The following is an 18305-nucleotide window of genomic DNA, read 5'->3' on the forward strand; positions in this document are numbered from 1 at the left end:
TCTAGTCTTCAAGTTTGGTGAAGTCGACTCCGAGCCGGAGGAGATAGAAAATAAGGAGGAATGGGGCCTCATGGACATGGCCCAGAACAAGCTGGCCGCGGCGGTTGCTGCCCCTGCACACGTCCCAGCTCCCATCCCCGTAGCATTGACGGACTGGTCGCCGAGCACTATCGCAGAGCTGGAAACCGCGGGCGTCAGCGAGGTCAACGCGGACCCGCGCGAGCTCGTGTACATGCCAGCGCCAGCGCCCGTGCGCGCCCCTCCACCCACCGTGGTGCCGGCCCCCGTGCGTTTGGCTGCACCAGCCGCGCCCGTGCGCGCCCCTCCACCCACCGCGGCGCCCATCCCTGTGCGTTTGGCTGCACCCGCCGCGCCCGTGCCCGTGCGCCCCCTCAGCGGCATGGGACGTTGCCGTCGACCGCTACCTCTCAGCGGCGCCAGTTGCCGTCCTCCCGCGCCCCGCCCGTCGATCGCGCGACGACATGATGTTTGATTTACAAGTGGAGAACATTTTGTGCTGCCTTGAAGACTTCAACAACGGCGTCCCGGAGGACGACAACGACAACGACGGCACGGCACACCGCCTCTGCCACCGCCGGAAATAGTTTTTTTTGGGGTTTAATACTGTATCTCGAATTCTCGATCATATGAATATAAATTCGCAGACTGAATGAAAGATATGGTTTGAACGAACTTGCGTTTTTCTCTCTTAACTAGCGAAGTGGCCCGCTCGATGCGCGGGCTAGAACTTTAGAAACTTTAATAATGAATCTCAAACTCCATATAAACAGACCCAAATGGTTAAAGAGCAATCAACTAATGCATACCTATCAACCTCTTTACAAACGCCATTAATATTGTCATAAATATATTCAACATATTTATATTTCCGAACGTGTTTTCAATATATATCTTGTCATGGTGATGCTTGATAACACTTAACTGTTTGTGGTTGAATTGTCTTGACCATGCAAGGAAATATCGGTAGTTGGATGGAACAAACACATAAAAATGTGTACTCGTCAAATTTTTTCAATTTATATCCTTTCATCGTGATGCTGATAGCATTTATTTATTTGTTTGTGGTTGAATAAGTCTGTGCATAGCTTATGTGTTGGTTTCAGTGCACACCATCGAATCATTTTGTTATTGTCGATCAAGACCAAATCTAGCACTGTATTCCTATAAGTAGCTAAGAAAAAAAATATTCATCCATTTCCTTTGTTTTATCCTGAGTAATACAATCAATGATGAAATCCTTCTGTTCGTGTGCTTGTAGGGGAAAGACCATCTTTTGTATTGAAATAACCGGAAATAAAATTACAGTCCTATATAAATATTATTTATTTTCCCATTATGGTGCTACATTAAATATCCCTTTGTAAGTCATAGAGACAATGTTCTATGGAGGACATATATATGGAAGCTACTTCATAAAAATTTAGTGCAGAAATGGAAAATATGCAATAGTAAAATAACAACAATACTATAGAAGAATGAAATATTTTCTATAGCCTCACATGTACAGGCACATTTAATGCTATGAAACTATGTTGTCTGTACCATAAATTATGTCAGCTAAGAAAAAATATGTTTAATTGTATATTTAAATCTAGCAATAAGTGTGTTATTGTAGTTCACAGCAATAGGATCCATGCATTATATTACTTAAGGACTTGAGTCTATCATGCAAATACCATGAGAGGTAATTTAATTAGAAGCATGCACACGCATATTCAATGTAGGCAGAATGACGCGGACATTTGCGCAAATACTGATGCTTAATTTGACCCTAGATAAAATTTTGAACAAAGGTCAACCGGTAACTACAAACACATTGTAACAGTCCATAAATTGTATGTATATATGGCAAGGATGCTAAAAACGTGTTGAATTCTAAATAAAGAGCTATATAAATTATATAAATCGTAACTACAGTCATGTTAATATCCAATCAAAATCAAGATGGATATTTTGAATTTGTATAGCACTTGCAAACCTTCTACAATTTTCTGATATATTTTTAAGAAGCATAGCTCCTGGAATTCGTCATCATTATGCACTGCAAGTGATCTATACATTTGGATGCAGCAACATTACAGGCTTATCGTGTGTGTCTCTTCATAATGTGAATAACATTACGAACAACTGTGGGAAATTGTCTAAAAAGGGGTTTGCATAGGAAGTGAAGGGAATAGGAGAGTCGAGCCATTCATATACTGATATGATTCCGCGCTTTCAAAATTGACGAAACTACTAATAATGAAAACAATTATATGATCTACCACTTGGATTATTTGCATTCACTGGTAACATAGGAAAATCACACATTATTTTGAACTGATATACTTAACACTAAAGTAGTGAATATCAGTTCTGATGTAGGAATTACAGTAAGATTAATCGTGTTAAGGTAACTCCAGTAGAATGAAGGTAATCCTGCCATAACTAAACAATCTTCAATCTACAATCACATCATCACCTTAACTGGTAGCTAAAAACGACACATATACTGTCCACTTAACTATATGCTCGTTATTATGGCCTGATTTATCCTTATATCATAAAATCTACACAAAGCAATTGGTCATTAATACATGAAGTTTTATTCACTTCTTCTACATCGATTCTTGGAAATAGTAAATTATCCCGATATAATTATTTCCATATAATGTGTGAAAACTACATGGGAATTATGAGGTAGTTAAAGGGTTAGTGTAGGCGAACAAACAGGAGGTCACCGTGGATTGTCTATAGTCGACCCTGTCAGAAAATATCCGTATTAGTTCCTTAATTAACCTTGTCGTCGGTGCCGCTTCCTTGTTCCAATCGCCAGCGTATCCTCGCGTACTTCCTGTCAACATGTTCGTTTTTGAGCCCTATTGATTTCTCAAGGTGCAATACAGACAGGTGCAAAGCTAGCCAAGAGAAACATCAATTTATGTCTCCAGCAGCTTGTGGCCTGTTGTGATAGCGAAAGGTTATCACGAAGTTTAGGAGAGAGCCGCTCAGAGAAATGACCAGTCACGTATGGAGTCTACGGCAAGCTGCACACGTAATTCTCAATCTAGCTGATATCTGCGTCCATGTCATGGTCGAACTGCAAGCCTGGAACTACAGTACGCACGACTCATGATGTACGCAGTACACACTGATGTGAGCTGCTAGGCTGCTACTTTCATGTTCTTTCAGTGAGGTGTGAGCTGATTGTGCGTTGGTTGATACCTCATGTCCCCCTGTTGTGTTCACGTGTGCGTCCACTTCATCCGTCCAGATGCAAACTCTGCCTATTGGCTTGCCTTCCCAAGCACGCAGAAAAGAAAAATACTCTACAGTCTCTACTCCAATCAGGCCTATTGCAAAAAATAATTTCTCCAGTCCAATCAAGACTCCAATCAAGGTTATTGCTTCTGGGAAGCCTTGCTTCCGTATGTGTATTGCATCGATCAGTCAGCAGCTTCATGCAAGGTAAACGGAGACACGCCCTTACAACTATATCTGGCATGCATGTCCGTTACATCGGGCAAGATGACTTCTGCTTTCACACATACCAGGTGATCGAGCAAGGTTATGAATATAAAGTCAATATGTGAGGAAGCTTCATATCAAATGAACCTGGCTCCTGCCGCCAGCAAACCGTTGGTATATCTTGTAGCATGCCGCCATGTGCTGGAGCGTCTTCATGTCCGACAGGGCCGCCGACTGATTTTCATGGGCACCAAATTTTGTAGATTAGGGGCGAGATTAGTTTCCAATTTTCATCGTCAGCTTCTACGCTGTTACCAATAAAACAAACTTAGAGGCCACCTCCAGCACGTCCCCATACCTGACCTTCCTCCATGACAATTTCTCGTGGTCCTGTACCTGAGCAGCAAACGTATTCCTTTTGGATTCTGGTTGAGATCCCATAATGAAGGCCTTGCTGGGAAGGAGATAGTGGATGACCCTAAACAATTTGGAAAAGAAGTCTGAGTATATTACCTCAGTTGCAGCGGATTGGCTTTGTGTACGTCTTGGATTGGCGCTCTATATGGACGTACGGGCCGCGGCCTCTTCCTTATGGCTAGGACGTATGTTGCCGAGGGCAAGAGCATGGCTGTGGAGAAGGGCGGCGGCGATCCTAATCATCCTAATTTTTTCTGTTTTCTTTTCTTTTGTCGTAAGGTTGTCTCTGTATTCTTTTCAATAGGGTTTCTATATACTGCCTTAGCTTGGGCGTGGGACATAGGGTTTCTATATACTGCCTTAGCTTGGGCGTGGGGGGACAGGAGGAAATTGATTGGCTAGTGGTCGGATGTTTATAACCTTTATAATGGCAATGGTGGGTAATATGTTTATAACCTTTATAATGGCAATGGTGGGAAATTTTTTCACTTAATTCTAATCTAATGGCTATATAATTTCAATCAAGAAAATAAACGGTTGGATGTTTCTGTTTTTTGTGGTAATTTCTAGACTATTTTCTTTTTTCCGGTGAACCCATCAAATACTTTTTATATAATAATAGATAATAGATGTACAGACTTATCAAACGATTTTCTTTTAAAAAAAGGTCAATGGTTTTTAAATAAAAACTCATCGCAAACATTTTAGTTAGAACACCCGTATGCAAACCGACAGCTTCCCCAGGAAGCCAAGGGAAAATGTGCCGAGCAGGATTTCTGCATCCCTTCAACGCAAACGGTTGTTTTGCATGACCCGCGTGCAACCACGTACAAACAATTGGGTAAGATTTGCGTATCTATCATTTTGGGTATGTTGCCATTTCTCAAACTAAAAAGATTGACATTTGTTTATCTAGTAACATTGCCATTTGTCAACCTTATAACACTGCGATTTGTCAAAATACGCAGCTACAAATCACTAGCACTATCTAATTTTTGCAACTAAAATCACTAGCACAGTTCATACGGACACCACTAGCAGGCGTGAGTTCATGGACGCATATGCAAATGTCCATTGATTACATACAACAAGTCATCAACCCACAACGACAACGAGGATACACGTTGGATTATAGATCATTTCCAACAAAAAATTCTAGTCAAGTTTTTCTCCACAACAAATAACAAATCGATGAAATGAACTTCAGCTCAACCACTCGTCGGTGTTGGAAACGCTTGCTTTGAACCAGAAGTGATTCTCTGGGAAGGGCCAGCCACTGTCAATCTCGAGACCAACGCAGGACTGATCATCGAGGCTGAAGCGGCCTATGTCAGGACCCATATTGGGACTGTAGGGAAGCATAGTAATGTCTGAGGTATAGATTCATTTACTTCTCACAAATGGTAGTAACGTTGTGTCAACGGCAGCTGGATCGTCTTCCACCATCATTGGATAGTTTTGTCGAAGGAAGAGCGAGTTTCCTCCAAGACTTTCAATACTGAACCAGGGAGAAGGTGTTGGCGCTAGTACACTAGTATCCATCCCGAATACCCTGTAACGGATGTTGGAATAGGTCTGGAGAGTGGGACCATACGAGACAACACCTGCTTCCTTACTAACATTAGCAGTGCCCCGTATACAGACAAGAAGAGGTGATCCATCGGAATAAGTTGCCAGGCGCCACTGAGTATATGGGTCCTGCTCGTCCTCATGCTCGTGAATAAAATTTTCAAGTATAGGTGGTGGAATGTTCACAGGACATTGGAAACACAAGAAGGTTAATTAGTAAAGGGAAACTAGCTAACCCGCATGCATGTGGATGAAACAATTATAATTACGGTGGACAAATGTACCGAAATCATAAGGATTCCATGCAAAAACAGTGCCACGAGTGGTGGCAGCAAGCACAAGACCCTCATATTGAATTGCATCACAGTACTCATCCGTGTATAGAAACTGATTTTTGAGCAATATCCATCGAGTCGAACCATGAAGGAGGGCAACAAGCTTGTCGAAGATAGCGACAACATAAGCATTCCTATAACCCCAAGAGCGGTTGGGAACTCGATAAATTGCTATCTGCTGCTCCACTCCGCTGCGGTCTTTTGAACTGAACTTCGTTGCCTTCCCGCGCGCGAAACGAATGGGCGCTGTGTCGTGGGTCAGTTTTGGCCATAGACGACAGTCAGCATGATCGTATTTGAACTCACGTAGAATACCGGTGTACTCAACCTCTGGGCAGTCATCTGAGATTTTTCGAAGTGGAACCCGGTGACGAATGTACACATTCACAAGTTCCCACTCGCAGTTGTACCCAATATAAACAACCCAATCTCCATTTGCGCCTGCCCAAGCCTTGCCCTCAAGCGATGTCATCTTAACATCATACATATCATTATCAAGCGGCATCAACTTACACAAGGTGAGGCTTCCCTTGTCCCCGCGCCAGTCAGCAGGGTCACGGCGAAGAAGATAGGGGAGATCAAACCACTCCTGGACCCTTGGGTTCCTTGTAATGATGTTATTAGTTGAGTCGAGAATGGTCTTGAACGAACCTGCCATGCTAGCCGAGGTGATGACGTTGCACCGATCAATGAGTTCCTCCACCGCGTCATCATTCAGATCGGGGCAAGAATAACAGGGTCGTTTCCGGCTTGTTCCCTCCATGGAGAAGACGATCAAACAATGGCAGAAGGAAGGGTGAAGAAAATGGAGGGAGAGGAAGAGCTAGCATGCGACAACAGTTCCAAATCAAGAGGGAAAGGCGAAGAGTTGGTGGATGGTTGCCACGGTACATGAAGAGGCGCCTGGGGAGCGAACGGTTGCCACAGAGGTCACACACTGACGACAAGGTCTGAGTGAACCGCATGCAATCCCATCGCACAACACACACGTCTTGTTAAGTTGAACCGTTTCTGTTTTCTTGTGTCAACGCAAACAGTTCATCCCAGTGAACCGCATGCCGTATATCGCACACACCTTGATCTGGCTGACCGTTTATTTTGTGTTGCCTAATCACAAACAATTCATCCGAGTGAACCGTATGCTATATATCGCACACACCTTCATCTAGCTGCCCGTTTCTTTTGTGTTGCCTAATGACAAACAGTTCATCCGAGTGAACCGTATGATGTGTATCGCACACGCCTTCATCTGGCTGCCCGTTTCTTTTGTTCCTCCTCACCGCAAACAGTTAATTGAACTGAATCGTATGCCCTTCATCGCAAACGCAACTAAAATATGAACCGTGTTTGATGCATCCTCCATCGCAAACGTTTTCACCTTTTTTTGACGGTTTTCATACACCACCGTTTGCGATTATTGCATCGCACACAGTTTCTCGAAGGGTCTCTGATCGTAGTGTCGCGTTAGCAGCATCCTGTAGTAGTGATATTTCCATATTCATAATTAAGGATTTATATTCTATGCTATAACTGCTATGATCCTGGAATATGTGATTCAGTGGAAAACTCATATGCATGTGTGGAATGATAAATGGTAAATAAAAGGTTCCTAGTCTCACCTCTAAGACTAGCTGAAGTGTTGTTGACGATCATGTTTTTCGGATCTTAGGATATCATTAAGTGTAATGATGATCATAAAACGACATTGGGATTATGACGTTGGAAGAACAGTAATATTAAATTGACCCAATCTTGTTTGTTATGAATTGACTTAATACCATCTGCATTAAATTATAATAACGCGGAGTGTTAACATGTGATATTACTCCTTAGACCATGAGAGTATCGTGGGCACTTCTTACCGTACGGTGGGCTTGGGGGTTACTCAAATGTCACCTGTAACACGGTGATCATAAAGACAACTTACAGGTTCATCGGAAAGTTTGACAAGTGGCCGGATAGATCGAGAAGTGGGATTTTCTCCTCAGACGATGGAGAGATATTCTCGGGGCCCTCTCGGTGTGACGGCAACAATCATCGTCTGGCCAGACACAAGTGACTTCATCACGGAGATGCCAGAACACAATAACAAGAAAGAAGAACAAAGCCGCTAACGAAGATTTTGGTATAGTGAGCATGGTGATGACTCATGAGGATACCGATGCATCCCGGGTTTTGTGAGTATCACGAAGCAAAGGGAACATCACATGATAACCAAAGGTTCACTCGAATATCATATGTGTACTCACAGGGACCAATATGGACGTCCACGGTCCCGCTGTCGATCATTGAACGAACGGTTTCGTCCATGTATGTGAGTTATCGAACCTACAGAGTCACAAGATTTAGGAAATCACGATCTGCTGAGTGTTAGTTGGATGGGAGTCATGACAATATATTTGTGAAATTATTTCATGAATATTCGGAATAGTTCTGAGAGGATCCGGAAGAGTTCCGGGGTCATCGGAAGGTGATGCAGCACAGCAACGGTAGGTATTTCCCTCAGTGATGAGACCAAGGTTATCGAACCAGTAGGAGAACCAAGCAACACTACGTAAACAGCACCTGCACACAAATAACAAATACTCGCAACCTGACGTGTTAAAGGGGTTATCAATCCCTTTCGGGTAACGGCGCCAGAAATTGGCAAGAAGACGTGATAAAAATATGATAGATGCGATAAATAGATCTCAAATAAAATAAACTGCAGCAAGGTATTTTTGTATTTTTGGTTTAATAGGTCTGAAAATAAAAGCAAATAAAATAGATCGCAAAGGCAAATATAATAAAGAAGAGACATGGGGGCCGTAGATTTCACTAGTGGCTTCTCTTGAAAAAAATAGCAATCGGTGGGTAAACGAATTACTGTTGGGTAATTGATAGAACTTCAAATAATCATGACGATATCCAGGAAATGATCATTATATAGGCATCACGTCCAAGATTAGTAGACCGACTCCTGCCTGCATCTACTACTATTACTCCACACATCGACCGCTATCCAGCATGCATCTAGTGTATTAAGTTCATGGAAAAATGGAGTAATGCAATAAGAACGATGAAATGATGTATACAAGATATATTTATGTAGAAATAGACCTCATCTTGTTATCCTTAATAGCAACAATACATACGTGTCGGTCCGCTTCTGCCACTGGGATCAAGCACCGTAAGATCGAACCATTACAAAGCACCTATTCCCATTGCAAGATAAATAGATCAAGTTGGCCAAACAAAACCCAAATATCGGAGAAGAAATATGAGGCTATAAGAAATCATGCATATAAGGGATCAAAGAAGACTCAAATAACTTTCATGGATAGAAAGATAGATCTGATCATAAACTCAAAGTTCATCGGATCCCAACAAACACACCGCAAAAAGAGTTACATCATATGGATCTCCAAGAGACCATTGTATTGAGAATCAAAAGAGAGAGAGAGAGGAAGCCATCTAGCTACTAACAACGGACTCGTAGGTCTACAAAGAACTACTCACGCATCATCAGAGAGGCACCAATGGACATGATGAACGGTAGGATCGAAAGTATGTCTAGAGGGGGGTGATTAGACTACTTGACCAAATAAAAATCTAGCCTTTTCCCAATTTTAAGTTTTGACAGATTTTAGCAACTTTGCACAAGCCAAGCAATCAACCTACACATGCAATTCTAAGAGTATAGCAGCGGAAAGTAAAACAATTGCACATGAAGGTAAAGGGAGGAGTTTGAGGGAGCAAACGCAATGTAGACACGGAGATTTTTTATCCGTGGTTCCGATAGGTGGTGCTATCGTACATCCACGTTGATGGAGACTTCAACCCATGAAGGGTAACGGTTGCGCGAGTCCACGGAGGGCTCCATCCACGAAGGGTCCACGAAGAAGCAACCTTGTCTATCCCACCATGGCCATCGCCCACGGACTTGCCTCACTAGGGTAGATCTTCACGAAGTAGGCGATCTCCTTGCCCGTACAAACTCCTTGGTTCAACTCCACAATCTTGACGGAGGCTCCCAAGTGACACCTAACCAATCTAGGAGACACCACTCCCCAGAAGGTAATAGATGGTGTGTTGATGATGAACTCCTTGCTCTTGTGCTTCAAATGATAGTCTCCCCAACACTCAACTCTCTCTCATAGGATTGGATTTGGTGGAAAGATGATTTGAGTGGAAAGAAACTTGGGGAAGGCTAGAGATCAAGATTTATGTGGTTGGAATGGAATATCTTAACCTCAACACAAGTGTAGGTGGTTCTCTCTCAGAAAATGAATGCTGGAAGTGTAGGCATGTTCTGATGGCTCTCTTCATGAATGAAGAGTGGGTGGAGGGGTATATATAGCCTCCACACAAAATATAACCGTTACACACAATTTACCAAACTCGGTGGGACCGAATCAGAAAACTCGGTCAGACCGATTTAGTTCATAATATGACCGTTAGGCATTTCGGTGCGACCGACATGTCAACTCGGTGGGACCAATTTCATTAGGGTTAGGGCAAAACGTAATCTCGGTGAGACCGATTACACAAACTCGGTGGGACCGATTTTGGTAATAAGCTAACCAGAGACTTGGTCGGGCAAACTCGGTGGGACCGATTCGCTCATCTCGGTTGGACCGAAACGTTACGAAGGGCAAACAGAGAGTTTGCATTGTGAACTCGGTGGGACCGATCGCTCATCTCGGTTAGACCGAAACGTTACGAAGGGAAACAGAGAGTTTGCAATCCCATCTCGGTGAGACCGAGATCCCTATCAGTGAGACCGAAGTGACTAGGGTTTGTGGCAGTGGCTATGTCAACTGAACTCGGTGGCACTGGATAGATGGTTTCGGTGGGGCCGAGTTTGACTTTTGGTTTGGGACAAATGTGGATATGAGAAAGTGGTTGAGGGTTTTTGGAGCATATCACTAAGCATTCTGAGCAAGAAACCATTAAGCAACACCTCATCCCCTTTTAATAGTATTGGCTTTTCCTATGGACTCAATGTGATCTTGGATCACTAAAAGTAAAATGTAGAGTCTTGAGCTTTAGAGCTTTAGCCAATCCCTTTGCCCTTAGCATTTTGAGGGGTCCACATCCTAATCCATGACATGCCAATCATTGAACTTTCCTGAAATATTTATCTTGACGTGGCATTAGTTCAATGAGCTATATGTTGTTAATAATTACCAAAACCACCCAGGGATAGTTGCACTTTCAATCTCCCCCTTTTTGGTAATTGATGGCAACATATAGATCAAAGCTTGGAGAAATGATAATAAGATTTAAATACATCGTCGCTTTGAGAAGTATGTGATAAGCAAGAGCTCCCCCTAAATTTGTGCATTATTTGAACTTTGCTTTTGAATGCAAATGCACAATCGATTAGGATCATGGGTCACTCTTCCATGTCACATACATCTTGGTGGAGCGCTCAAAATGATATAACTTAAAAACATGCACTCATCACCAAGCAAAGTGAATGATCATATATGGATATAAAAGATAATATCATCCAAGCAAGTATTGAAGTAGCATATGATCAAACGCATGATCAACCAAGTATCTCACACAGACAAAGACATAGAGAATCAAACAAGTGCACAAGACGTTTAACGAAAAGCAAGAGAGATAAAGGCAAAACACTCTCTCTCGAAGCCTATGATCTATACATTTTCCCCCCTTTGGCAACAAGTTACCAAAAAGTTCGAAAATGCATAGTGCTATGCGTCTCTCAGGCTTGGTCTTCCGGAGGTGGTGTAGAGAGAACTCCAAGGACGAAGGCATTAGTTGATGTAGCTGGAGCTGGTGGAGTGGCTGTTGGAGGTGGCACTGAGGCTGTGGCTGCTGGGGCAGATGAAGTAGCTCTCGTATCTGGCACTGGCACTGCAGCAGACCTCTGTCCTCTAGGCACTCGCTGAAAAGCATCAGTAGTAGCCTTCCCCTTCTTCTCTTCTGCTTCCTCCTGAAGCTGCTCAACTGTTGTCTGCATCTCAGTTACCTTCAGATCAAGATCATAAATTTTTTGTTTAATGATCCTCTCCGAGCTCTCCTAATTCTGAGTCAGGGTGGCCAAGCCCTTCTCAATCCTCAAAGTAGATTGGATCATATATGCAAGTTGATCTTGTTTGCTCTTCAAGAACACTTGAGATGCCTCTTCAGCACTGCATCTTGGCAGCTTTCTCAGCCTTAGCTTTGGCTCTCTTCTCTTGTGCTTGCACTGATGATGGTTCATTCTCATTCATCACAGCCTTGTTGTCTTCAAATTCAGGATATAAGGGTAAGTGCTGCTTGTCCAACAAATAAGTGCATGTGCCCATCTTTGAGTTGATGAGCACCTGAATATGTGGAGCATACACACAGCTTCTCTTCTGGTCAGCAGCTATCCTCTTGATTGTCTCTACAATCAGACTCATGACCTTGAACTTTTGAGGGACATAAAAAATGTGCAGCAAGTTGATAGAATGTCCTCTAATCATCTTGTGATCTCCTAAGTTGGGTAGCAAAGTGTGCCTTAGGATGGTTTTGATGGTAGGCAGACCAAACAACAAGTAATGCACTAATCCAAGCTTGTGTGTCTCCAAAGCTTTATCAGGGATCTCTTTGTACATGTTTGCCATGGAGTTGTGGTCTTTCTTCTTCTTGGCATGCACATGCAAGTCATCTTCATGTCCTCTGGGGCATTCATCAGCCTAGCCCATTCTTCAACAGTGGATTAGTACCTAGTACTTTCTGACATCCAAACTATCCTCCCATCTGGATAGAAATGAGCAGTGGAGTAGAATTGCAGTATAAGCTCATCATTCCATTTGGTAAGTTTCTGTCCAACAAACTTATCCACTCCACAAGCCTTGAAGCTATCATGTACCCCTGGGAAGTGATCTTCATTCTCCTTGATGTATTCCCAATCAACCCATCTCATGTCACACACCATTGGCTTCTTGTCAAGCAGAATGGTCTCATAGAAATCTTGTTGTTCTTTTGTGTGGAACCTATAGTCAACTGCAGTCCTCCTCCTCACAGCATAGGGATCAGACTGTCTCCACAATCTCAGTCCTGCATCCTTTCTGATGTTCATGTCCTCTGCCACTGGATGACCATCATTGTGGTCAGGGATCTTGGGCTTCAATTTTCTGAGCACTAGGGCTTCATCATCCTCTTCTTCAACTTCAGGCACTGGGGCCTTGTTCTTCTCTTCAGCTGGGATGTTTCTGGTGCTTCTCTTGGGTGCAGACTTCTGAGCTTGAGCTGTTGCTTTGGGAGCAGGTTTGGGCTTTGATGGAGCAGCCCCTGACTTGATTGCATCTCCCATAAGCTTCTGTGACTTGGGTGCTGGTGCAGCATCCTCTTCTTCTTCATCAGATGGATCTCTCATCATGGAGGGCTTGCCAATGACTCTGGCAATGGTCTTCCTGACCCTCTCCTTCCTTTTCTTTCCATCTCCAGCCTCTTTGGGTTCAAGAGTGAACTCCATTGTTGACTTTGAGGCTTCAACAGCTGAGGCTCTGACTTCTGACATGGGAACTCTTCTTGCTGGAGCCTTTGTTTTCATTCCAGGCTTTGTTGCAGCAGCAGTGGCATATTCCTTCTTCAGCACCTTCTGCCTTGAAGTGGCTTCATCCTCAACAGCCACATAATCATAATCCTCAGATTATGAGGTTCTCTTCTTCCTGGTCCTGGTGGCTGCCTTGGGCAAGTTGCTAGGTGTGCTCCTGCTGCCATCATCAGAGCTGCTTGAGGGACTAGTGCCCTCACTCATTTGCACCTGCTCTTCAGATCTGCTCTGGCTATCACTTTGATCAGACATCTTGGCAAGCAAACTGACAGCAAACCCTATGAATAGATATAGATGAGGTAGAGTAGATGAGCATCACAAAATGCAAAGTTTTTGCAAAACTGATGACTTAAAAACTTAGTTTTAGTTCTCAATAGAAAGCATTTCGGAGCTACCGATTTGTTAAACTCGGTGATACCGAAGCAACTTTTGGAACCTAAACTAGTGAACTCGGTCAGACTGAGTCACAGTTCGGTGGCACCGAGATTGCTAGGGTTTCACAGAGAATCGAACTCGGTCACACCGATTTGCAAGTTTCGGTCGGACCGAGAACTGCAAGTGCAATGGCCTAAGCCAAATCAGTGAGACCGATTTCCACAACTCGGTCGGTCCGAGATGAGTTCGGCGGAGACCTAACCCTAAATTTTCAAATCAAATCTAATCTAAGGGATGTTTTCTCTGGATAGATTGTTTGCATTCATGGTAAAGATCATGGCAAAGCAATGTGCTAAGAATCGAAGTTAAAGGAATAGCACATTGAGTCGAACTCGTACCCTAGTTCGGCGGGAGTTTGCTACGGCGGCAACGGCGGAGCAGATTCCCGTTGACGGCGACAGAAATCAGCGGCGGGAGGTCGCTGACGGCGAGAAGACGATCCGGAGACCCGAGGAGGCAGAGCAGGACACGCGCGGGCTGAGGATTTTTGAAGAAATTTCCAAAATCTCACCCGTGGGTATATATCACGACCCTGTCAGCGTGACTGAGTGGAACAACTCGGTGGCACCGAGATGCAGAATCGCAAGCGGTTACTGCAACTCCGTGTGACCGAAAAGTTCAAATCGGTTGCACCGAGATGGAAAACCTAGATCAACTTAGTGAACTCGGTGTGACCGAAGTGGATGACTCGGTCATACCGAAAAGCACAAAGAGGTTTTGGAAGTTTAAGTCTATGACGAATCGGGGACTCCGAGTGCTCCTCACACAGAGTGGTTCGAATCTGAGTTGATCAAACTTTGTGATGTAGCATGAATAGAGTTTGAGACGAGAAAAGCATAGATAGCTAGAGGGAGTTCTTAGGCATTCTTGTCCATCCATTCGGCAAAAGAGAAAGAGCCAAACAATCAAAGCAACAAATGGATGTCCTCGAATGAGTAAAATATGCAACCAACATGCTCACACAATAAAATGGCAAATGAAATATGTGGCAAAGCATGCACAAACACTCTAGTATCTATCAAGCAATTGGCGATGACTAGGTCATCTATATATGAGTATATTGACTTAGAAGTCAAATGAGAACATTTGATCATAGGTCATACTCATCATTGTGGCAATTCAAGTGGCGCGAAGGTCAAGCAACGTGTGAGGACTTGCTATAATTGTGGCAATGTGAGCCATTTTGTTGCTGAAAGTGCGTTATATCGACTACAGGGGGGTGAATAGGCAATTTTTATGAATTCTTCACTGAGGAATTTGCAGGTGAGCAAATTCCTTAGCGAAGAACTACTTGCAGCGGAATAAGTACTCAAAATTAAACATCGCAAAACACAAGCATGGTCATCATGATGAAATGAAGACAAGCACAGAGTACAGAAAGCGTAAACACAGGATAACACAGGATGAAGACAAACAGACTAAAGAAATTGAACTGAGGAAATTGAGAAAGTCTTCAGTCAAAGTCTTCAAACAGATATGAACAAGAACACAACACAGTTATGAGGAAATGAAAGAGTTGAGGAAATAGAACCAGTAAGCTTGGTGAAGACAATGATTTGGTAGACCAGTTCCAACTGCTGTCTCAGTTGTACGTCTGGTTGGAGCGGCTAGGTATTTAAACCTGAGGACACCCAGTCCCGGACACACGGTCCTCACCGTATTCTCCTTGAGCTAAGGTCACACAGACCTCGCCAAATCACTCGTGGTAAGTCTTCAGGTGACTTCCAAACCTTCACAAACTCGGCCACTCGGCGATCCACAATTCCTCTTGGATGCTCTAGACCATGACGCCTAACCGTCTGGAAGAAGCACAGTCTTCAAAGGTAACAAGCGTCGGATCCACGCAGGATCAATCTCTTCAGTGATGCTCAATCACTTTGGGTTTGTAGGTGTTTGGGTTTGGGTTTTCCTCACTCGATGATTTTCGCTCAAAGTCCTCAGAGGATGGGATGCTCTCAAATGACAAGTGTTAGTTTCTCTTGGAGCAGCCAACCAGCTAGTGGTTGTAGGGGGCGGCTATTTATAGCCTAGGGAGCAGCCCGACATGATAAGACATAAATGCCCTTCAATGATATGACCGTTAGGTGGGTAGATATTTTGGGACAGCTGGCGCATAGCACAGCAACGGTCAGATATTTGAGGCTCAAATTCCTCCGGGCTATCATGTTCCTCACTGTGTAGGCAATCCGCACTGGCGAATTCCTAACTCCTCAGTCAGAACAAATTCCTCAGAGACTAGAAGAACTTCGTCTCTGTCACTGAAGAATATGACTGAACTGTATGAGATTTCCAATGGCTTCACTCGAAGAGATTGGTAGGTGTAGGATTTTGAGTTGAGCATCACATGGAAATTTTTCCTTAGTATTTCCTCGACCCCCTTTAACAGTACGGTGTTTCCTATGACTCAAGAAAGAGAAAATGAAACTACGAAAACAAAAGTCTTCATGCTTCATGTTCCTCGAATGAATACCAAGTCTTCAAGGTCACACCAATTTCTTCACTTTCAAAGTCTTCAGAAAGTCTTTAGAAATCCAAAGTCTTCAGTCGAAGAACTTCATTTTTAGGGGTCGACTTTCTCTGTAAATATCAAACTCCTCATAGACTTATAGACCTGTGTACACTCATAAACACATTAGTCCCTTAACCTATAAGTCTTCAATACACCAGAATCACTAAGGGGCACTAGATGCACTTATAATCTCCCCCTTTTTGGTGATTGCTGACAATATAGGTTAAGTTTTCAATGGGGATAAACATATGAAGTGTAAATACTGATATTGAGGAATTTGATTGCAAGATATAGAAGAACTCCCCCTGAAGATGTGCATAGTGAGGAATTTGCTTTTCAAGCAATGCACACTTGAAGAGTAAAATCATGGAGATCTCCCCCTATATCTTGTAATTCATACACGCGTTTGACATATAATATGAAGAACTTGAAATGCATGATGAAATATGGTGACTAATGTAGTTTAGCATGCGTGCATAAACATTAATGAGGAATAAGCACGTAGAAAAACCACAGCAAAAGTATCAGGCCACCATAGAGTTTAAGTTTACAACTCGATCCAGCAAAGTCATCAGAAGAACGAGAGTTGTAACTTAGCAAAAAAAAACGCCCATATAAATAGACCCACTTGAAGACTAACTCAAATTTCTCCCCCTTTGTCATCGAGTGACCAAAAGGATTGAAACTGAGGACTAACGCCCCTGAAGAATCTCAAGTTGATGAAGCAGCGCCAGCGTTGTTGGGGTTGATTGTTGATGTAGGGCCTGCCGCAGTGTCGTCCAAGTCTTCATGCTCATCGGTGTCGCGTGTTGAAGAATAGGAGCTAGCCACCAAGGAAGGAACCTTAACCTTCTTGTATTTCTTCGGTGGAGGAGCAGACCAGTCAAAATCTTCCTTGAGACCCATTTTCTTCAGATCTTCTTCGCTAAAAATGTGAGACAGAATAGCCCAGGTACGGTTGAAGGTTTCATGGAGGTAGTAATGGTTTTTCTTCACTGCATTGTGGGTAGAGGTCATGTTGTGAAGAATTGAACTAAACTGACGCTTGACCCATTTGTGATTGCGATCAACCTTCTGGTGAAGACTGAGGAGAAGCTCACGATCAGTCATCACCCTGGGAGCTGTGCCTTGAGGATTTTGCTTGGGTGCATTGGTGGCAGAGTCATGGGTGGCAGAGTCGTCATTGGTGGAGTAGGATGCAGCTTTGCGAAATTGACCATCCAATGGACGAATGCCTTCGTCAATAACAGCAGAAGCCTTGCCCTTGTCATCAGCTGAGGAAAATGTCCGTTTGAGGACTTCAATCGGGGGCAAGTAGCTACAATGGTTCAGTGTATCAGCTTTGTAGTTGAGTGATGTAACACCCCGGACGTAACTTGCCATATTTATAACTCCGACTCTTGCCATTTTCGGCTTTGTGTTATGAGATTCCCTCCGTGGTCGGGTTTTGTCTTTCGTTTTGCATTTTGTCATGTCATGCATTTTTATATCATGTCACCATGCGCATTGCATTTGCATACGTGTTCGTCTCATGCATCCGAGCATTTTCCCCGTTGTCGGTTTTGCAATCCGGCGCTCCTATCTCCTCCGGTGCACCCCTCTTGTTTTCTTTCGTGTGCGGGTGTCAAACTTTCTCGGAATGGACCGAGGCTTGTCAAGTGGCCTTATTATACCACCCGGAGACCACCGGTCAAGTTTCGTTCCATTTGGAGGTCGTTTGGTACTCCAACGGTTAACCGGGCATCCGCAAAGTCCATTTGTGTGTTCAGCAAAAACCCCCTCAAAAACCAGCCCAAAACCCACCAAACTCTCTTCCATGCTCTAGGTCGTTCGATCACGATCATGTGGGCGAAAACCGCACCTCATTTGGAGCCTCCTAGCTGCCTCTACCTATTTAAATGCATCTCTCCCGAAATACAACCGCAGTCCAAACCCTAGAAAAATCCCTCCGCGCCGCCGGACGCGTCCGTACCCCGCCGGACACATCGCGCCGCCACGTCCGCACCAGTGAGGAGCCGCCACGTGGCAGCGTCCCCGC

This window comes from Triticum aestivum, chromosome 6D (assembly GCF_018294505.1).
Source record: "Triticum aestivum cultivar Chinese Spring chromosome 6D, IWGSC CS RefSeq v2.1, whole genome shotgun sequence".
NCBI classification, from domain to species: domain Eukaryota; kingdom Viridiplantae; phylum Streptophyta; class Magnoliopsida; order Poales; family Poaceae; genus Triticum; species Triticum aestivum.